This window comes from Lactuca virosa, chromosome 1, assembly GCF_052849685.1.
Source record: "Lactuca virosa cultivar CGN04683 chromosome 1, Lactuca_virosa_CGN04683_v6, whole genome shotgun sequence".
Taxonomy (NCBI): domain Eukaryota; kingdom Viridiplantae; phylum Streptophyta; class Magnoliopsida; order Asterales; family Asteraceae; genus Lactuca; species Lactuca virosa.
In genome coordinates, this window is record NC_136426.1 from 323,522,161 (window position 1) to 323,545,762 (window position 23,602).

Genomic DNA, 23,602 nt, shown 5'->3' on the forward strand with positions numbered 1-23,602 from the left:
CTAGAGTAGGCTAGGTATTCTTATTAGGACTAGAGTGGCTTGATTTGTGATGCCTTATCCTAGGGGTTTTGCTGCTAGGAGATGCATGAGAGTGAGTAGATAGCAGCGAGGAGCATATGAGAGATCTACTAGAGAGTAGACTATGCATAGTGAGAGTAGAGTGCTTGGGATTTGGGATCCTAGGAGGAGGACTTGGGGTGAATACTGATGCGGTGTGGATGGTAGTATTGGGCCCGTACTACCGAAGACACCGGATCAGTGCGTAGCCCAAGTAAGAATCCTTAGGGTACCAGGGATCGAGTAGGAATGGGATATCGAGTGTGTGCACACTCGAGTGAGTCTCTGATATTTTGTGTTGTATTTTAGAGAGACATCATGGTTGGGACACGCCACACACCTGAGAGCAGTGGTGTTAGTGATGAGGAGATCCGCAGGTTGATTCATGACAAGGTGGCTGCTGCCATCCGAGCCGAGATACCAGAGATGTTTGGGTCTATCAAGACCACCCTGATCGAGACTTTTGACGAGCGTTACGCTACTCTTACTGATGATGCTGTTGCTGCAGCCACCGCAGCCGTCGCTGCTGCGAGGCCGCGGGGGGGGGGGGGGTGACTCGTTGATGTACCGAGAGTTCAGCAACACGAAGCCACCAGAGTTTGACGGGACGCAGGATCCGATTGTTGCGATGAGATGGATTTCTGATATTGAGGGATGCTTCTATACGTGTTCTTGCCCGGAGCATCTGAGAGTTCGGTTCGCACTGAACCAGCTTCGCTTGGGAGCGAAGCACTGGTGGAAGTTTATGATAGTGCACTACACTTCTGCAGAGCTTGCCGCGGTGACCTGGGAGAGGTTCACCGCTATGTTTCGTGATGAGTACGTTCCTCCGGTGGAAAAGGAACGTTTGGCCCAGGAGTTCTTGACCCTCAAGCGTGGTACCGAGTCTGTTACAGTGATCACCAGGATGTTCCATGAGAGGGCGATGTTCTGCCCTGAGCACGTGTCTTCCGACCAGGCACGCATGAGTCGGTATTTGAGCATTTTGAGGAGAGACATCCACGAGTTCGTGGCGAACTCGTCGTACCGGACATTTGCCGAGCTTCAGGCAAATGCCCGGAAGAGGGAGATTGAGCTCGAGACTCAGGCCAGGGAGGAGGCGGAGTCTCAAGGGAGGGATCGGCAACCGGCACAGTCCCAGTCGGCAGCCAAGCGGGCCAAGCCCGCCGAGTTCTGTACCCACCGACTGGTACGTATTCTTTCATGTATTTATTTGATGTTTGAGATATTGTGCTTATATTATGATATGCGTAGGTACTTTTCTTGTGAGTTCTGTACCTGCCTTGGTGTTATTTGACTCGGGTGCGAGTCGATCTTTTGTATCTTTAGCCTTTAGTCAGCACATCAGTGTCCGGCGAGAGGCGTTGAGTCGACCTCTGCGAGTTTCCATAGCTGACGAGAGAGCGGTGTATGCCACTGATGTGATTCGAGGATGTGTACAAGAGATCTTCGGCGTTGAGTTTCCGATTGATTTGGTCCCGATTGCGATGGGAGATGTCTGTGTCATCGTGGGCATGGACGCATGGACTGGTTGAGCAGATTTGTTACCAGGAACGACGCTAATAGCAAAAGCACCATATCGATTAGCACCAACAGAGATGAAAGAGCTTATGACACAACTTCAGGAGTTATTGGACAAAGGTTTTATTCGACCTAGTTCATCACCCTGGGGAGCCCCGATGTTATTTGTAAAGAAAAAGGACGGGAGCATGAGAATGTGCATCGATTACAGAGAGCTGATTAAAGCAACAATAAAGAACAAGTACCCGTTGCCGAGGATTGATGATCTGTTTGATCAGTTGCAAGGTTCGAGCTATTTTTCGAAGATCGATCTTAGGTCAGGATATCATCAACTAAAGGTAAGAGAGCAGGATATCGAAAAGACTGCGTTCAGAATAAGATATGGACACTATGAGTTTTTGGTTATGTCGTTCGGACTAATCAATGCTCTAGTGACTTTCATGGATTTGATGAACAGGGTTTGTAAACCATACCTTGATAAATCCGTGATAGTGTTCATAGATGATATTTTGATTTATTCAAAAAGCAAGCAGGAGCGTGACAAGCATCTGTGTGAAGTGCTAGAAGTTCTGAAAAAGGAGAAGTTGTATGCAAAGTTCTCGAAATATGAATTTTGGATTCAAGAAGTCCAATTTTTAGGTCATGTGGTTAACCAAGAAGGAATAATGGTTGACCCAGCCAAGATTGAAGCTGTGATGAAGTGGGAACAACTGAAAAGTCCTACGGAGATCCGAAGCTTTTTAGGATTAGCCGGATATTATCGAAGATTTATCCAAGGTTTTTCTTCGATCGCGACTCCATTAACAGCTTTGGCCACAAAGTATCTACTTATACTTGGAATGAGAAGCATAAGGAAGCTTTTGAGAAGTTAAAGAAGAAATTGTGTGAAGCACCGATTCTTTCGTTACCTGAAGGAGTTGATGACTTCGCAGTTTATAGTGATGCCTCTGGAGTTGGGTTAGGTTGTGTTCTGACCCAAAGGGATAAAGTGATACGTATGCATCGAGGCAATTGAAAGAGCATGAAAAGAACTAACCCACTCATGATTTGGAGTTGGCAGCGGTAGTATTCGCCTTAAAGATATGGAGGCACTATCTTTATGGCACTAAATGCAAACTTTTCACTGATCATAAGAGTCTTCAATATCTCTTTAATAAGAAGGAATTGAACATGAGGCGACAACGCTGGCTAGAGTTACTCAAGGACTACGACTGTGAGATACTTTACCACCCTGGTAAAGCAAATGTTGTTGCTGATGCTCTCAGTCGGAAGGTAAATCTTGAAAAGAAAAGGCCAAGAGCGTTGATAATTGAAGTTGTCTCGACAATTGTGGAAAGTATAAAGAAAGCTCAGGAGGAAGCTTTAGAGAAAAATGACCGAAAGGAAGAATGTTTGGGAAAAACGTTAGTGTCTGATACAAACGGTCAAGGACTGAAGGTTTTAAAATATAGGATTTGGGTACCTAAGTGTTGGGTTTTGAGCATTCTAACACTCCTATGGTGTACATGCAACCCTATAAACCTTGGATCTATGTTTTCTCTATTATACATGCAATTATTAAATATTCCAAGGTTTCATCCTAACTAGCATATTATGAAGCACCTATACTACAAAGTTCTAGTTAGATGACATACCTTTTGATGTAGCTTGATGTCTTCAAGATTTAAGAGCTTAGCCCCAATAGTGTGGAAGCCTCAAGTGGAATCACAAATAACCAAAACACCTTGGAAAACCTTTAGAGAATATGGATACTTGGCTCACACTATGAAATCGGTTATTGCCCTCTTTAGTGTATCCACACTAGCCACTAGCATAATTTCATGAACCATAAGACCCTTTATATAGTGTGGAGGATTAGGGTTAAACCCTAATACCCATGACCTTTCATTTCCTAGGATCCATGGGTTAAAACTCCATGGACTATCCATGAAGACTTAGCCCAACCTAAATGAACTTGGCCCACTACACATATATATATCTAAGAGTCCATATTTAATTAGTTCCTTTTGATCACTTAATTAATTATAAATTAATTCTTGATCAATACTAATTAAATAATATGATTATATATTAATATATTAGAACTTATAATATATTAATATAAATCATAAATATACTATTCTCAAAAGACTATCCATATAAATTGTGTCGGTGAAGTGCAACCCAAATGGACCATGCCGGGTCAGGTCAAGTACATACCAAATATAGTTATGGACTTAGACATTAATCCAACACTAAGACGGGAGGAGTAAGAGATCTTCTGATGGAAGAAGCTCACAAGACCATGTACTCGATTCATCCCGGCAGTACAAAAATGTATAGTGATCTAAAACCCTATTACTGGTGGCCGACGATGAAGCTCGATGTTGCTAAGTATGTGGCCGAGTGTGTAATGTGTGCTAGGGTTAAGGCACAACATCAAAAATTGTATGGGAGTTTAGATTTGCCTGTACCCATAGGTAAATGGGAAGACATCACCATGGATTTTGTGACTAAACTACCTAGAACAAGGAACGGTCACGACATGATTTGGGTGGTCGTTGATCGCTTCAGTAAGAGTGCGCATTTCATAGCAGCCAACGAGAAATGGTCTATGGATAAACTTGTAAATTCTTACGTGAAGGAAATTATGAGGCTTAACGGTGTTCCGTTAACGATTGTATCAGATCGGGACAGCCGTTTTACCTCAAGGTTTTGGAGGAGTCTACAAGAGGAATTGGGTACCAAGTTGTGTTTGAGTACAGCTTACCATCCACAAACCGATGGTCAGAGCGAACGAACAATTCAAACGTTGGAGGATATGCTGAGAGCATGTACCCTAGAATTCCAAGGTAACTGGGATGAACATTTACCTCTGGTAGAATTTTCCTATAATAATAGTTTCCACTCGAGCATCAAGATGGCACCTTATCACGCTTTGTATGGAGAAAAGTGTCAAACACCGTCATGTTGGCTGGAAGCTGGGGAAAAGCAGTTTATGGGACCTGAAATAGTCCATCAGACTGCTGAAAAGTTGAAAGTGATTAGGGAAAGGATGTTAGCAGCTCAAGATCGACAAAAGAGCTATGCTGACAAGAAAAGACAACCGATATCATTCAAAGTTGGAGATTCGGTTTTACTTAAAGTCTCGCCGTGGAAGGGACTTATAAGATTTGGTAAAAGGGGAAAGTTGAGTCCAAGGTTTATTGGACCGTTTAAAGTTCTTCAGAGGATTGGGAATCAAGCTTACAAGCTAGAATTACCAGAAGAACTAGAGGGTATTTATAATACCTTTCATGTGTTTTATTTGAGAATGTTCACGGGAGATGTGCCCGACATAATTCTGATTTCTGAATTAAGGTTGGATGAAAACAAGAGGTTAATTGAAGAACCTGAGGCAATCGTTGACCGTAAGACTAAGAAGTTAAGACACAAGGTGGTCGATTTAGTGCTTATGCGTTGGAAACATACGAATGGGAAAAATCTCACCTGGGAAACGGAGAGTGACATGATGAGTCGCTACCCGCATTTGTTTGCTGATGTGTGATTCCGGGGACAGAATCATCCTAAGGGGGAGAGAATTGTAATGCCCGCGTTTCTAGGCTAGGAATTAATATTGGCGTAATAGTCTAGGTTAACCTTTGTAACTCATTTTGAAGAAATAAAAAGGAATTATGTGAATATTATGTGAATTATGTGTTTTATGCTTAATTATTAAGATTTAATTAATTATGAATAAAAATGAGCGTCGAAAATAAATATTAGATAAAGCCGATATCTATTAATAAAGTTGTAGTGGTCGTGACAAGGATTACAGATATATATAAAGAATACCGAAATCCGAGTTATAACGAAGAAGTTATGACTTGTCGAAGTTTCGTGACAAAACCGACACGGTGCCGAATGACGTAAAAAGTGAGTTTTTGAGTGATTTTTAGCCGACAGAACCTAAACGAGAATCGAAGGTCTCATCAATAGTAGTACAACGGTAAAAAGACAGACGAAAACGGACGTCGGATAAAGAAGTTATGAATTTTTAACGGATTTCCTGTCCCGGTCTGTTAAAAATAATTATATTAAAATTAAAATCGAAATTAGCCGACGAAGTCTAAATGAAAGTTGTAGAGCGTAATTTTACCTACGCGTGCATATAAAGAACGTCAAAAACGGAGCCCGTATGCGGAAGCTATGGATTTTAGAAATTTTGGCACAAAAATCAAGAAAAAAACACGAAATCCGAGGAATTTCGCATGAACAGACTTCGGCCACGTCACCAGGAATCTTGCATGCATGCCACGTGCTCGTTGCTGATTCGACTGAAGGGAGGCCCAACCGAAGCAGGCCGCGTGTCGCCTCGTGTCCGAATAAGCTTAGCCACCGATGCGCTGTGCAGCCGAGAGTCCGACGCGTGTCGCGGTGACTCCTCGCATCCGAAGCCGCCTCACCTCGCACCGACGCGTTTGGCACCAGCTGTCCGAGCTTCGCAGGCACCACCTCCCACCCCTCGGACCCTAGACCTCGGTCCAATCAGAAGCAGATACATGGAGCCTCGCATGCGAGCCGAGTGTTCCCTTATCTACCACCTCGGTCTGAAGCCTCCCCTATAAATAGAAGGGTGCGAGACCTCCCGGGGATAATTTAGAAAATTGTCATTTTACACCCCTAAACCCATATTTGTTCCATTCCAACTTCCCCCATAGCCCCAGTATTATACCAAACACCCGAAACACGTCCCGAAGTGCCCGAGAAGCCCGATAAATTTATCTTTTCGGTTTTGAAGCCCGACCCTCACAGAGCCCGGTTTCTCAATAAAACTCTCGGTTTTATTAGAAACGATCATTTTAGGAAAAGAATGTTGGATTAGTGTCTAAGTCCATAACTATATTTGGTATGTACTTGACCCGATTGGCATGGTCCATTTGGGTTGCATGGCATCATGCATTTGACCCGATTGGCATGGTCCATTTGGGTTCTAATATATTAATAAGATTATTTAATTATTATTGATCAAGAATTAATTTGGAATTAATTAAGTGATCAAAAGGAGACTAATTAAATATATGAGTTGATTGTGTGAATCATCCATACTTGCATAGTGGACTAATGCTCCATGGATTATCAAGTTGGCCTAAAACCCATAGGATGCTCCATGGTATTTTTGTACCCATGGATCATGGAAATGAAAGGCCATGACAATTAGGGTTTACATGGTATAACCCTAATTATGACAAACTATATAAGCATCTTATTCTTGTCAAAATCGGCCAGCATGTGAGACCATGAGAGAACTATGTGTGTATGGTGAGGGCTAGCCGATTTCATGAAGTGGTTCATTTCTCTCTAAGTTATTCCAAGTGTATTTGATGTTGTGTGAACCATTTGAGGTGTCACACTTGGGGCACTCGGCTCTTAAGCATCAAGGAATCAAGCTACATAAAAAGGTATGTCTTCTAACTTGTTTTATTACCCAAGTATCAAAGATTGTATGCTAGATAGGGTAATACCTTGGAATATTCATATTTTCATGTATAATAGAGAAAACATAGATCCAAGGTATTTAGGGTTGCATGTACACTTAGGAGTGTTAGAATGCTCAAAACCTAACAGTGGTATCAGAGCATAGGCTTGTTTTCTTGTTATACTTGCTAAAATTGCTGAAAAATCGATGTTTTTTGCTGTCTGAGCAGCAGACTCGCCGAGTCCATAAAGGGACTCGACGAGTCCAAGGCAAAACTCATCCAACTCCCCGAGTGGGTTCGTGCACTCGACGAGTTGGACCCCCAGACAGCATATCTTCGACTGTTTTGGCTGGAATTGGACTAGGAACATTACCCTAAGCTGTTTTTAAACTTATAAACCTGTTTTTGATGTGGTAATGTTCATGCTAATCCAATTTCAAAGATAATTGTCAATAGATTCATGTTTTGTATTAATTTAAGGATTAGGCTAATTACATGAAAAAGTTTGATTTGTATTATCTTGTTCTTATGAGTTGCTTAGATTAATAGAAAAAAGTTATGTGAAAAATGTGTTTTCAATCCAAATTAAACTAAGAGTTGATTCTAAAATGTGTTTTTGTAACTTGTCCTCAAGTTATATGAAAAGTCACATTTAAGATTCATAAAACTCATAAAGTTTTCCATAAGTTATGAATAAGGAAGAGTCACGTTCTTTTAATGGTTTAAAGTCTCCCATAACTTGTCCTCAAGTTATGGAACTTGAAGAGTTTTTTAATTAGAACTACTTTAAACTCATAAGTAATGGAATTGAATAGTTTTTGAATTGTTTCAAAACTTGCCCTCAAGTTTTGGAATTTGAAAAGTTTTCCCTTATGAATACTTTAATTCCAAGTTAAGCCCTTAGGATTTTAAAAGTTAAAATTCAACCCTCATACTCTATAATATTATAAGTTAATAATATATATATGTATAAGAGCAAGTCAGTCTTACCGTTAGTAGGCCTCATTCACGAAGTCGGTCTATAAGGGGGGTATAAGGTTATTGCCTATAAAATGGCAGTTTAATGGGTGTCCACTCTCACCCACCGCTTCCTTGACTGGTGGAGGGTCGTTAGCCGAACGGGTAGGACAAGGACTATAATTATCCCTTCATTAAAAGTATTAATGATAAATACTAAGTAACTAAAACTTATATAAATTCCCAATCTTAGTTACTTAGGAAAATTTGAATTTGGTGCTAACCCATGAAATTACACTTTGTACTTTGCTTAAGTCGGTTAGTGGAGCGCGTGTGGTTAACCGGCACACTAGCTTGACTTAACAAGATATGTAAAGGGTAACTTAATGTTTATCATAGTATCGGTGGAGCGCGTGTGGTTAACCGGCACATCGATTAAGGGGTAAATATTAAGGTGCCAAGTATATTCGCATGGTTACTTTACACCTTGTTTTGTGATCATCGGCATCCCAGTCACAAAACCTGAAGGGCACACTCGAGATTGAAACATGTCATTGAAAGTTCAATGAATCTCAAAAGATCTAGGAGTTTTAAATCCAATTAAAACCTAATAATTTATTTTGTTTTCATGGAGGAAATTGGTGAATCGTCATTCACCTACCTTCAAATATTCTATAGTTTGGATTACGACATCCCTCTTCCAAGTTATAAAATATTGTGTTGGGTCCTAGCCTTAATATTTCATATTGGGTGTTATATTAAGGACCTTGAATCAACTTTCTTGAATATCTCCCAAAAGATGTCTAGTTTAGACATCTGTGATCTTCCCAAATCTCTTGGAACTTTACTTCCTCCACCTCCTCCGATTATTTTCGCTAACCCACAAGTTCAAGGTCACTCAAACCCTATTGGCAAGCAAGGTCTATGTGTGCTCACATCTTGGAGATGAAGTCACATATTGACAAGTCGGGAGAGTTGGGTGTCAAAGTCTTAAGAAAGTTGGATGGTCAATCACTTTCTAAGTCACATAGTAAGTTCCTTATGGACTACTATGTAAAGGACTATGACATGACCCTTTATGATCTTATCTATTTGCTTTGTGCTGCTTAATCAGCAATGATTTGGAGCACTGGCCGAGCAAATCTGATTAGTAGATCAACTTCCCAAACATTCAATGGACATTGATAATGGTAACATTGGATACCCAGTAAAAGCTTTCTCTTCCCAATGGAAAGGGATCGGCCATACAACTCGGTTGACCAAATGGTAAAGAGAATGGCTAAGTCTGAGAGAGTCCTACCAAAGGGTCCATATGTGTCTATTGCCAAAGGAAGGGCCATTGATTGCGAAGCTGCCTATTTGTCTGAAAGATCATAAGGTTGATCAAGTCAATAAGTTTGACCCAACTTCAGATAAAGTCCACTATCTAACTCTGTTAAGTTTCTATTATGAGATTCTTCTTACATGATGTGACTGGGTCACATGTTGATGTTTTAAGAATCAAAGTAAAGTGAAGAAACTTAAAAGGAAGTGTATGCTGATTCTGATCACAAAGATGGATCTCGATTGCATGGTTCAGTGATCAGAATTTTGAGTTGTTACTTAGGAGTTATGATATACTGCTTAGGAATAGATAACAACAAGTCTTTCATATGCTTTTGCACTGTAAGGATAAGTTTTTCCGCAAGTTTTAAAATAAAAGGAAAATTTTTTGATTTTATTTATTTTAAGTATCCTTACAATGGCATTTGTGAAAAAAAATTGTTGCTTATATGATTCCATTGATAGGAATAATGGAAAATGGATTTGTTTCTTTCATGTGTGGTAGTGTCTAAATTTACCAAATAAGGAAAGATTCTCATCACCCAAGGTTTCAATTGGATAGAAACTTCGAAATCATGCAAGTTGTATAGTATGATGAATGAGAATTTTCATCTTTGGAAAATTAAGACTAATTCCTTGTTCACATGTATATGTGAGTCAAGTGAAGGACTAAGGGATTGAGTACACATTCTGGTGCACTGATCAAGTCCACCACAAAAGATCGATAAGACTATTCGTCATGATTTACTAAAGTTTAGTAAATATGGTTATACTTACTAGTTTAAGTATAATTCTGAAACGTTGGAAAAGTTTCGATGTATGGCAGAACGAATGAGAAGAATCAAATCAGGCAGAAGGATAAAGGTCTCTCAAATATGAAAAGATGGGAGAGTACTTTAGTATCATGTTTTGTGATCATCTTAATGATTTAGAAATCATGTAACAATTAGTCCTCTAAGGACATCTTATTGCATTCCTATCGCTAAGAAGAGGAATCAATAAATGTTGAAATGGTTAAATCAAGAAGATGGTTCATACTTCGTTCCAAAACAAGTCTTAGAGTCATACTCCAAGACTGTAAGTTGAGTGACATATCTTAAAGAAAGGTTTATAACACTTGTCAAATGTAAGAGTAAAAGTGTCCTACTCTTGTACATTTGAAATTGGTAAGTTGTGATGTTTTGGATAAAACAAAGACCAACTTAGGCCAATTGTGTGAAGTGTTTGTCTTGATAAAGAGTCTGCACTATCTCTTGAATATTTGACAAGTGAGTCTTATATGTCAAGAGGACAATGGGAGTCTTAGAGATCTTGGAAAAACTTCAAGATCTAATCAAGAATAAAACATGTAGTTCATCACTAGCACACGACTTGAGGTTTATAACCTATCGTGTTGACATATTCCTACTTCTGTTCCCATTCCAGTGAAAGTTGGCTTTGCATATGAGTTCTGAGAGTTCTCAATTGGTTGCATAACAACTTGGAAGCAATGGCAGGCCCTAGTGCTACCAGGTGGTAAGAAAGTAAGATTGAGTTCAGTCCATATGAGTTTGGATAAGAACACTTACACCATAAACAATCTAAGTGTCATAAGGTTTCTCTCCTATTCATGAAAATGATGGTGAGGAAACGCTTTCACTAAGTAGATTTTAGGTAGATAGCAAGTGTGATATTTGCATTCTCAAAGTCGTTAATGGAGTGTGTGTGGTTAACCGGCACACTAACATGGACTTGTGAGGAATGGCAAAGGTCTGAACAATTGAGACTATGATTACGGCATCCCTTTTCATGGTTCTGAAATTGTTTAGACACACATGTGTGCTATCTAAGGAAAGGTGTATGATCCTGATAAAGTTTTATCAAAGCATCTTGTATCAGAAATTTGAACTTTGGTAAGAAAGTCAATAGAATATTGATTTCTTGAAGTCCAGCTGATTTCTGAGTACATGTCAAAGCTAGTGGGAGCATAAGTGTTATGCTAATAATTCTCATGTTAGTGGGAGCATGATAATTATGATTAGTATTGCAAGACAACAATGTTAATTATATAAAACAAAAGTTTCAATTCGTAAAGTTGCAGGGGTTGACAAGTTGTTTTGCTATAATTAAGGGAGAGGAAATTATACTTCTTTTCAATTCTAAAAGCTTAGATTGAGGTTTTAATCATATTTAGTCAAGGATATATATGAATTTTGTGTTAGAATGGCTCAACATAAGGAAATTCTATATATGGGTCCATTACTTGCGTTCTAAAATTCGATTATGATTACGGCATCCCTTTTCATAATCTGAATTATGAGAACTTGGCAAATAGATACAGAAATATTATAGCAAAAGACTGGTCTACTATCATGTGTTTATGTGATACATCATGAATCGTATCCCAGATGCTTCGGATATAGGATCGATTGCATGTGCTATAATATTCATCCGTTCTAAATTTTCCAAATGATCAAGGCATTAAGAAGGGAAAATTCTAGAATTGGAAATGACTAAAATGATTAAGCAATTGTCGAGGACAATCTAAGGTTTACCAAAGATTGGTTGCTCAGGGACAGTTGGAAGTAGAGTGTTAATTTTCGAAGGACCATATTGACATATTCTGAAAAGAGGCAACTCATGTTCATAAGTGATAGTCAAAATGGGAATATAGAAATGTTTCCACAGGTGGAAATTATTCAATCTGTGTAAGATTAGAAAAACTTAATGCAAGAAGGATATTTCCATGGAGTTGATCTCCATTGGAATACTCTGTAATGTCTGTTGACAAGTCTTTGTGACTTTGTGCATAATCATTTGAAGAGGATCAATGCATACAAGTTTATAATCTAACAGATTTTGGTAAATGGCAGGATTTGGAATTCTTGCATTTGCGGTAAGGAATTGCGATTGTAAAATGAGAATCATTGGAATTATGTTCAATCGATCTATTTCACAGAGTAAAGATCATAGAAAAACTTAGTGTGCATACTTAATGTATGGCATAACTAATGTTTAGACAAACATAATGTGCATACTTGGTGTATGGCATGACTAGTGTTTAGAAAACATAGTGTACATGCTTGGAGCATGGGACAACTATTATTTTACTTCAAGTATAACGTTGACAGTTGAAACAAAATACAATGAATAATGGGTAATCAATATGGTGATAAATAAAAGGTGTTTTATTTATATTCATAAGTTCTGAGACCATATTGGATTCGATTATTCTTGTGTTTCACTTTGCATGTTTTGACTTCCAGAATAACTAGGTCGTTCTTCCTGAATGACTAAGTTATTCAAACCATCCACAGTCAGTCATATGTTGGAAGTAGATATGAATCAAGACTGTCATGGGTTGGCTTGTAGAGGTCTAAGATGTTGGACAAAGCGGTGCTACAACACTCATGAGTGCTCATAAGTTCTCAGTATTGGATTCAACCCATGCTCATTTGACTCACTTCATGGATTTTATCACGAGTGATCATGAGACGATAATATCTTATATTCTTCAAACCTAGAGATATGAGTTGTTACTATGAGTTGGTTATATATTGATTGCACGAAAACGCATTGGTAACTCGATGTTACAAAACGTGCCTTTGTGTATGATTCAACAAATAGTAGAACAAGCCATATGAGTCAAAGTTTATCCATTCATTTTACCTTCGGGATAAAAGTGATATCTATGGGCCCCTCGATGATTTAATGATGACACATGTGAATGCTTGGCCAAGCCAGGACTGATTTGATCTATTCAATCAGTCAGTCGTCATGAATCGGAAATCGAGAAACAACAAATGGACTGAGAGAATGATTGATAATCCATGTCTCAGTTCATATGATATCTAGAATGGAGGAATATATGATCACTTATCTAATGGACAAGTCATTGACGAGATCAGAGTACAGTTACAACGTTAGAGTTCGACAGCGGCTTAAAGAGCTACGATTGCTAGTCGGTTCTTGAATTCATACTCAATAATAGTTTTAGACTTATCCAAGTGGGATACTGTTGGATTAGTGTCTAAGTCCATAACTATATTTGGTATGTACTTGACCCGATTGGCATGGTCCATTTGGGTTGCATGGCATCATGCATTTGGATAGACTAAAATGAGAGAAATAACACTTAAGGTTTGGTAATATATTATAAGTTCTAATATATTAATAAGATTATTTAATTAGTATTGATCAAGAATTAATTTGGAATTAATTAAGTGATCAAAAGGAGACTAATTAAATATATGGGTTGATTGTGTAAATCATCCATACTTGTATAGTGGGCTAATGCTCCATGGATTATCAAGGTGGGCTAAAACCCATAGGATGCTCCATGGATGCTCCATGGTGTTTTTGTACCTATGGATCATGGAAATGAAAGGCCATGACAATTAGGGTTTACATGGTATAACCCTAAATGTGACAAACTATATAAGCATCTTATTCTTGTCAAAATCAGCCACCATGTGAGACCATGAGAGAACTATATGTGTATTGCGAGGGCTAGCCGATTTCATGAAGTGGTTCATTTCTCTCTAAGTTATTCCAAGTGTATTTGATGTTGTGTGAACCATTTGAGGTGTCACACTTGGGGCTCACGGCTCTTAAGCATCAAGGAATCAAGCTACATAAAAAGGTATGTCTTCTAACTTGTTTTATTACCCAAGTATCAAAGATTATATGCTAGATAGGGTAATACCTTGGAATATTCATATTTGCATGTATAATAGAGAAAACATAGATCCAAGGTATTTAGGGTTGCATGTACACTTAGGAGTGTTAAAATGCTCAAAACCCAACAACGAAGTGGTGCCCGATTATCATTAAATCAAGTAAGTGTGTAGTCACTTTCACCTTACACATAAATATGAAGTATTTACCTTAAAATATGTGCTATTTGTAATTATATTAATTGTTTATTTGAGGTGACTGTTGAATAGATGTTTTATACAAGTTTTAAACTGTATATGTATTTTATCTACAAATATGTTGGGTAAAACATGGGTAGAAGAAATAGTCGATGTGTGTTAAAATGGTGAGAGGCCTCGATGTTGTTGTTGTTGTTGTTGTTGTTGTTGTTATTGTTGTTGTTGTAGTCGTCTAGCGGAGTATAGATGACGACCACGGACCTTTCTAGACAGTCTAGTGGAACACTAGCAGGTTCACAACTTGTAGGTGTTGGTGAATTATATGTTCATTGGCGTACTCCATCCCCCTCATGGTTGCCTTTAGGACATTTATAGCTGAGGAGTTCCCTTAGCAGTAGTGTCCATCCTGATGATATTCCTTAGGCTACGTCCCTTGTGATAGGTGTTTAGGGACGTAAAGTGAGGATAACGGGAATGGGTAATCAGGGTTATTGTTGATTGATGAACTTAATAAGTTTATTATTATTGTGGGTTGAAAACCCTATATGCTCACCAAACTCCGAAGCTTGACCCACTCAACTTTTCATATTACAGGTAGTGGACCCCGAGCATAGTCGGATGATGATGAGAGATTTTTTGGATTATAGGCCAGTAGTTGTAAATAACTGTTGTAAGACTTATAATGTATTGTTTATGCTTTTGATCTGTATCGGAACATGACATCCCGAGGTTTTGATATAAAAGGAAAATATATATTTTCTTAAAGAAAGGTTTTGATAAATTTTTATCATGTTTTGTTTTGGGGACCAATTCCGCAACATCTTTTAAAAGGATTTCTCTGACTTTATTTTAAAAGCATAAATTAAATCGGTCTTTTCTGGCCGAGAAATTAGGGGATGTCACACTATAGCTCATTTCGGGATGTTACAATATCAGATAAGACAATCCATTTTTGAACTTGCCCATTACACCAAGACCTCAATGCGTATATTTGTGTCTAATGTTCCTAAAACCTAACCAATCCAAAATACTCACAATCCTTATGAACCTTTACCCCTTAGTTTATACAACACTCATTTTTGCAACCCTCCGAATCCACCCTCAAAAATCTTTCTTAATCTCAATGTATTTTTGGTTAAGCTACCCAAGCATACATAATGTCCAGAAAGAATTACACTTTTGATACCATAATGGATCTCTTTGAATTCATCTCTTCTTTGATATTTGATTTTTGATCTCTTTAAATTCACCACCTTCTTGTTTGATTTTTGGTATCTTCAACTTTTGATTCTTCAGAATTTTGATCTTTGATCTTCATACTTTGATAGCTCCAGAATTCTTACAACTTTTTTGGTAACTTCTCTCTTTTATATATATATATATATATATATATATATATATATATATATATATATATATATATATATATATATAGAACTCACTTTTTTGGCTTAAATCCTACATGCTTAAGCAAGGGAGGTTAACTTCAACCTTTATTGGATAAAAGTATTAGTCTAAGTGCAATAACTACATAAGCTCTCCTGGATAGATTTTTGGTACACGGTGCAAAACTTATTATGCCATATAAACTACCAGATACCTTTCATATCTCACGACTTTTCACTAGGACTTGAGAAGCCACAAAGATACTATAACATAGGTTGGCTCAATTAAACATTTGTGTAACGGCTTGTTTTGATTTGTTCCCAGGTTAGGGATGGTGATTAGGCTAGGTATTATCAGGCTTCGGATCCTTGAGAAGTTGGGTTTTGGACTGAGTTGGGGTTGGATAAGGTATTTCAGATGGTTCGGGTATTCGGTTTGTGTTTTGGAATCTAAGGGCATTTTGGTAATTTTTCAGCTCAAGCTTTTATGGAAATCGGAAGTTCGTTCGGGATATCATATGGTGAGTATGATTTGATAATAGTGTAGAGTGTCTTGATACCTTTTTATGGATATATAGATGGTTAAAATCGGAGTTGTATAGAGAGAGTTATGGACTTCGGAAGAATTAGGGTTTGGGAAAAATCCTAGTACGCAGGCCATACCAGGTAGGTACATGGGGGGTACTGATTTGAAGCCGGTTACGCAAGGCATATTGTAGAGTACGCATAGTGTAGGTAAGAGCTTTGGGTCGGGGTGTGAGACCTCGTACGTTGGGCGTACGAGGTGGTACGCTGGGCGTACGAAGCACAAATTGAAAACCCTAATTTTAGGGTTGTACCCTATATAAGAATAATGTTAGCCTCTTTATTCATTTCCTAAGTCAACCCCTACCCTCTAAAACCCTAGAAATCGTTCTTAATCCTTATGGTGGAATCTTGAGCTTTTGGTGTACATTTTTGGTATATTTGGTCCATTTCTAAGAAGATGGAGCTTGGTGCAAGGATGGGAACCAAGGAAAAGCTTATGTGTCTCATTTCCAAGTCAGTGACTTTATGGATCTTCTTTATGATTTTGGGTTCATGTGGGGCATGCAAAGTCACCAAGTCAGTGACTGAATGGGTCTAGACATTGTTTAGGACTCAGATCTGTGGTTTGAACCTTTGGTCTAGGAATTAAGCGCTTAATGGAAAAAGTGGGCTTAATAGAGGAGTACGATGGGCATACAAGCCATCAAGCGTGTACGCGCATCGTACAATTGGGTACGCCTTGTGTACTTAGTCAGAATGGACTTCGCATTTGTCGACCTCGGTTTGGGCCATTGCTTGGACCTAGTTGCTGTGGGCCTTCGTGGGCCATCTAAAAGCAGGCTTTTTGACTAAGGAAATTATTGGGCTTTAGGGTAAGGCCCATTGGAGAGGTCTGGGCCCAATTTGGAAAGTTGGGCCATAAGACCATAATTGGGCTTTGGATAACTATCGGTTAGTGGGCTATCAGAATGCAAAGTGTTTTGGACTAGAAAGAATGGTTGCGCCTTAAGGTAAGGCCCATGTAAGGGGTTTGGGCCCAATTTGGAAAATTATGCCATTGATTGATTTATTGGCCTTTGGGCCTTTGACATTGTAAGTTTGGGTCTTAGATTTGGACAAGGTTAGGTTAGGGGTAAAATGGTCTATTTACCCCAGGTATGGAGTTATGGTTATGGATTGGAACAGAATTGTCAATTGGGTTTTGTTTTGCGATTGTTAGTTCGTGGATCTGCCAGCCAACAGCCAAGAGTGTTTCCGTATGATTCAGTGGTGCGAGGTGAGTCTTCTCACAATATCCATTGGTCGAAGGCACCAATGTCGGCCCATTACGTGTTATGTGGTATGCTAGTTGTCTTTGTGATACTTACATGGAAGAACCCGGGGGGAGCCCGTGGCAATTGGATGTCAGACCATGGGGGGAAAGCCCAGGGTATTCCAGGTAAAGACCATGGGGGGAGCCCATGGCATAATAGATAAAGACCATGGGAGGATCTCATGGCAACTATATATATATATATATATATATATATATATATATATATATATATATATATATATGTGCATGATAATTTGTTGTTGTATGTCGCATGGTATTTTGGGGAACTCACTAAGCTTTATGTTTACGGTTTTCAGTTTATGTTTCAAGTACTCCGGTTTTCAAATGGAAGAGCTCGGGATGATTGCAGAGCACACACCACATGTTTCCGCATTCTGTAAATTACTCTGATTTAATGATGTTTTGCTAAATATTGGTTACTCTGGTTTTATGGAAACAATCTGTATTAACGATTTATTAATCTAAAAAAATTACGTCCTGTTTTTTTCGGGACGTTACAATTTGAGCTCGCGTTGGATCATCCCACAGAATATTATCAATTTAAGTTTTTAATTATTACTAGATTTAATTTTAGATTATTATTTCAAACCTATTAAAATAATTTTAATTTTCTTACAATTTTCCTTTTTCGACCCCTACCCCACACTTATTTCATACAATGCCCTCGTTGTATGCAAAAAATAATGAAAATAATGAAAAGGGAGAATAAGGAACAGACTCCCCTGGGGTAGTAGTTGCGAGATCGAATTCTGAACCTGTGTGGAAAACTTGAACATCTTGAGTATGTGACTAAAAATTAGACTTCATTGATACGCGTGAATATGCCGAATAAAATGTGAATCAAAACCTTGCATCTTCAAAAAGTGTGGTGCATAAAATATTCACAACAAATCATCTCAATGTGGGAAAGCATACGCCACATTGTAATGTTGACAGAGTAGAGTAAAACTGTCATCTTAGTGACTCACGACGTGAGTATAGAAGTTCACAGCGTGAGAATGATTAAAATTGAATCTGGATAACGGGATGGCAACGACCTCGCGGCGTGATAATAGTGGGCCACATCGTGAAAATTGGGTGTAACTGAATTTATCTCTTTTTACAAGTCTTTTATGCATGTGATCCTCAGTTGTAGTCTTAACCAATTATCACTGTTTCAAAACCCTTATTTTTCTGGAACCCTCTCTTTTCTCTAATCTCTTTTCGCACACGAAATTCACCCCACACTTAGCAAAAATTATGGGCTTCGACTCGTTTCTCTAACGCACACGGCTTTTCTCGCTCGCTTTCTCTTGTCTCTCTTTCTTTTTTTATCGATACTCTAATAATCCTGCGACCAAAACAAAAATTTGGTGGAAAGTAGAAAACAGCCATCACATAATTCAGTTATAGTTTCTTAAATCATGCGAAATTAAAAACACACCATAATAAATAAAATTATACAAAAATAAATAAAAATAAAAAGATAAAAAGGATAAATATCATTCTTCATCTCCCTCGTCTCTAGTTCCGCTCGTCCCAGCGCCATCCCCTTGTCGCGACCAATACTCGATCCACGAAGGACAAATTTGGTATTGATTTCCCAAATTACATTGTTGCTCAATGTGAAAGTGTTGGATCATATTGTCCATAGTACCACCTATCCAATTCATGCTCATGCTCATTCTATCAAAATACCCAGCCACCGTCTCGTCACGAGATGGTCCTCCTCCCATTGGTGCATTTTGTTGCACTGGTTGAGCTCTCTCACCTCTCCCTTTCATGTTCCTTCTCCCTCTTTGTCTCGGTTTCTCCTTGGGGTGACCAATTTGTTCATCTTCATCTTCCAGGGGTATGACATATCCCCCTCCTATATTTACCACAACCCTCATAAGACCCAAAAATTGAGTCGTCAAATCCGAGTCCTTGAAACGTATCAAATTCTGAACAAAAATTAGACTCAAAATCCCATATGAATATGCGAGTCGTATAAGCACATGACCGCCCATAATAGGACTACCGGCCAGAGAATTTACTACCTTTGTCCCAAAAAAGCTCGCTAGCATATAAGGAAGGTCACAAAAGAATTCTGGTGTGATGATGCTCCAAAGATAGAAAAGATTCTAGGATGGCATCTTGTCGCACTGATGTTTGTGGTTGATGGTAAAGGTGATCAGGCGATGCAAGAACCTATGGATGGGTGACCGAATATGTTCTTCGCAAGAATTATGCGAACTATACTCATAATTAGAAATGGATCTCCAAAATTGCACATCAAGCAATCCCGTAGTGAAGTCTCGAACACAACCCTGTAAAAATAAGATGAAATGTGGTGATTGTGTTTCCGCTTCTGTGTACAACCCCATTCGCCAAGCAAACTCAAGAAGGATGAATTCTCTATAAACACCTCCCAATCGGAATGCAAGAACCCGATTGTATCTCGGGTCAACCGTCCGTTCTTCAAAATTAATTGTGGCAAAGAACTCAACATATAATTCTCGATAAACCGACTTTTAAATGGAAAATAAATTACGCCACCCATTGCATTGGAAAGTGAACCCGTCTCCTACATATAGCTTTCTCCAATATTGCTCCAATTCTGACACCATACCAACCCCACTAAGCCACGACCAATTAATCATGGTTGGTAAAGCAAATTCTCGATTATCTAACAAACCCAATTTATTTGAATAGTTGTTGATCATGGACTGCGAGATGTTTTGTGGAAATCGATATAGTGGGTGTAAACTAGGAACATCAAAATGTTCTTGTTCTACAGGAAATGCACGCCCCGGTTCCATGGCAACTGAAAATTAACAACAAGCAAAGCCAACAACACAAAACAAATCAAACAATAAGCAAAAAATCACAAAAACTGTGAACCCAGTTCTCATGTCGTGGTCACAAACACCACGCCATGAGTTTGGTCGACATATCAGTTAAACATCAAACATCAAAGAGGTAAAATCGAAAGAAAATTAAGGTTGGGGTTGGCTTAAAACTCGATTCTAAGTCCTTTTAAGTAACATGCAACGTAGAAATCGCATAGGATGGAATCAATTTCGAAATTTAGGCTTCAAAACAAACTCTCACTCTAAATGCATAAAATTAGAAGAAATTAACAAGATTAGAGGATGGAGATCTTACCGAAATAGGACATTAAACACGAAATGAAGAGGAAGTTGAAGAAACCTGGTAGAAAATAGAAGTGTGGAGCTGCTACGTCTGTTCGTGCGAGTGTTGAAAAGGATAGTTTAATGTTTGAAGTTAGATATAAAACTAGTCCCCCCCCCCCCCTCGGCCGTGTTTTTATAGCTCACGTCGTGAGGGTTAAAACTCATGTCATGAATTTTGAATTATGTAAATATCATCAGGAAAAATTAATATACCACGTCGTGGGGCTTAATCCCACGTCATGGTGTCGAGGATTTTTACCAAAAACACTATTTTTCTTATAAAAAAATCAACCACTCTTTAAATTTAAGCCCACACTTGCTTTTTTTCCTATTTCTATTAAATAAGATGACCTTGATGATGACTTATCCTAAAACTTAATAAAATTTTAAAAACTAAAATGGAAAAAACTAAAGGAGAAACAAAAAATATGCAAACCGAGCTCGGGTTGCCTCCCGAGAAGCGCTTCTTTTGATGGAGTCATGGATCGGACTCCGTACCGCCCTATGTTGAATCGTTTGTAGATACGATATCCATTTGCACCTTTTGTTCCCTCCACCTTTTCTTGTACGCTTGCACCTTTCTTAAATACTCTATTTTAGAATTTTCCTTCTTCGTTTTAGAATCTCCTTCCTCGTATTTCCTCTTCAACCCTTTCCTCTTTTTGACAAATTTTGGCTCTTCTTTTTGTTTTCTAGTTCCCGAGCTTCAACATCCACTTTGTCCAAAGTCGGTTTGCTCAAGTCTTGTGTAATTTATTCTTCTTCATCACTTGAGACTATAAATTCTTCACTTTCTTCCTTCACTGGAGACATTGGAGTTTTAAAAGCAAAAACCTCAAAGACCATTGGAATTGAAGCTCTTGTCTTGGTACAATTGACTTTTTCTCTTGTTTGAATCTCTTCTTCCATCAAATTCTCTAACTCCTCAAGCTCTTTTTCTTCATCAATGGTGAACACTTCATTTTGAGCTTTATCCCTCTTGAATCCATCTTCTACTCCAAAAGTCATCTCCTCATTCCCCACTCGCAAGGTGAGATTTGACTCACAAATTCCCACCAAGTCTCGCGTAGTATTAAGTAAAGGGAGTCCAAGGATAATTGGGACATCGTGATCCTCCTTCATATCTACTACGACAAAATCAATTGGAAAAACAAATTTTCCAATTTTTACCAATATGTCCTCAATTATTCCTCGAGGAGGAGTCACCGAACGATTAGCCATACAAATTGTTATCCATGTAGCCTTCAATTCTAGAAAGTTGAGCTTTTGATAAAACAAAGATGGCATCAAATTTATACTCACTCCAGAATCGGTTAAAGCATAAGTCTTTATGTTATTCCCAAATTCACATGGAAGAGTAAGGCGTCCGGGATCTCCCATTTTCTTTGGTATCCCCTCCATAATAACCATGGAACTTTGCTCACTAACAATTTGATGTCTAGTAAATGGTTAAAAAATTTAGCATATTCGGGAACTTTCGCTAAGGATTCAATAAAATGAGTATTGATTGGAATACCCTTGACTTACTGCATAAACTTTTTTTGTTCTTATTCCAAGGGATTCACTCTGGCTCAAGAAGGAAACGGTAACGGAGGTCGATATGTTTGCGCACAAGAATTTTTTTTTTGCCCAGACAAAGACCATGTCGTGAGGATTAAAACCTCACGTCATGAGCATAGTGTTTTAGCAACAAATTTTTCTTCAACTTTCGTCTGCTTTGGCTGTGTATCACGCGGCTTTGCATCTTCTTCTAGTGCTTCCACGAACTCAGAAATGGTGTCTTCTTCAGTGGTTATGGTCATGCATGTGGTTGCGGTTTGTTATCTGAAATTGGTGGAGGTAACCGTTCGTTAACTAACGTAGTTAATTGTCCGAGTTGTGCTTCAATATTTTTGATGGGTGCTTTATGATTTCTCATGGTAGCATCAGCTACATCGTGACGCTTTTCAGAAGCTTCCATGAATCTATGAACCATTGACTCTAAGTCCACTTTCTTCTCGGGTTGTGTTATTCCTTTCAATAGTAGCCTCGGCCGGTTTGCCTATATTTTTCTTCTTTTTGTTTATTGTACTCATCATACGGCAACCATTCCTTTTTAGACTTCCTCCAATATTCATCATAGCAGTCTCCACTAGAGGAGAAACTTGAGCCCTCCTATTCCTGTTTTTGTCCAAATGGCAACCTTTTGTCAAATGTGGCCCATTGCAAATTTCACAACCCACACGTATTTTATGTATGCATTGGTCCATCTTCGTCATTCTCCAATCCATATTACTTACCAATTGTAAAACATCCGCAATATCTTCCGAAGTTCCACTTCCTAGTCCTCTTGCTCTGTTATTTTGAGGATTTTGATACTCCCTTGAATGTTTGGAAAATTCCTCAATTAGCTCATTTATTTCAGCGGGATTCTTCTTTGTGAGTGGTCCTTGAGAATCAAGGAGTTGCCTAGTCGTGACATTTACCTCATCGTAGAAAATGGAGACTTCTTGGTGTACATTAAGATCGTTTTGGGGATATTTCAAAGTAATCCCTTGTAGTGCTCCCATGCTTCATATAGTGACTCACCCATTTGTTGCTCAAAATAAATTATGGCCTTCTTGATTTTAGCCGCCTTTGATGGTGGGCAAGATTGTTCTAAGAATTCTCCTCGCATTTATGCCCATGTAGTGGTTGCACTGGGTGGAAGTGCCTTTAACAAATCTTTGGCCGCTCCTTTGAAGGTAACCGGAAGCATTCTCAACAACACTGTCTCACGTGGAACATTTGGGATGTTAAAGTAATCGGCGATGTCATTGACTTCATCAAGGTGTTTATAGGTATCCTCATGATCTTTTCTGGAGAATGGAATATCCTTAAGTGCGGAAAGGATGTGTCCTTTTAGCTCGAAGGTCGCGGTAGAGGGAATTGCGGGTTGCACAAGGCCAGGACCGGTGTCCTCTCGAATTCTCTTCTTGTATGCCTCCATAGAAATGTCAGCAATGCCCGCCATGTTGGTTCTTGGCTTGCCTTCGGGTTCGTTTATTTCTTTGTCGGATTTTGATTCGGG

The 23,602-nt window shown here is 38.7% G+C and overlaps 1 non-coding gene across 1 annotated transcript; it reads left to right on the forward strand.

The window, feature by feature from the left end:
- Positions 1 to 23,055: 23,055 nt before the first annotated feature.
- LOC145151841 (small nucleolar RNA R71) lies at positions 23,056 to 23,161 on the forward strand. The gene has a single exon (XR_013732392.1). It is a non-coding gene; the product is annotated as a small nucleolar RNA R71 (small nucleolar RNA).
- The last annotated feature ends 441 nt before the right edge of the window (positions 23,162 to 23,602 follow it).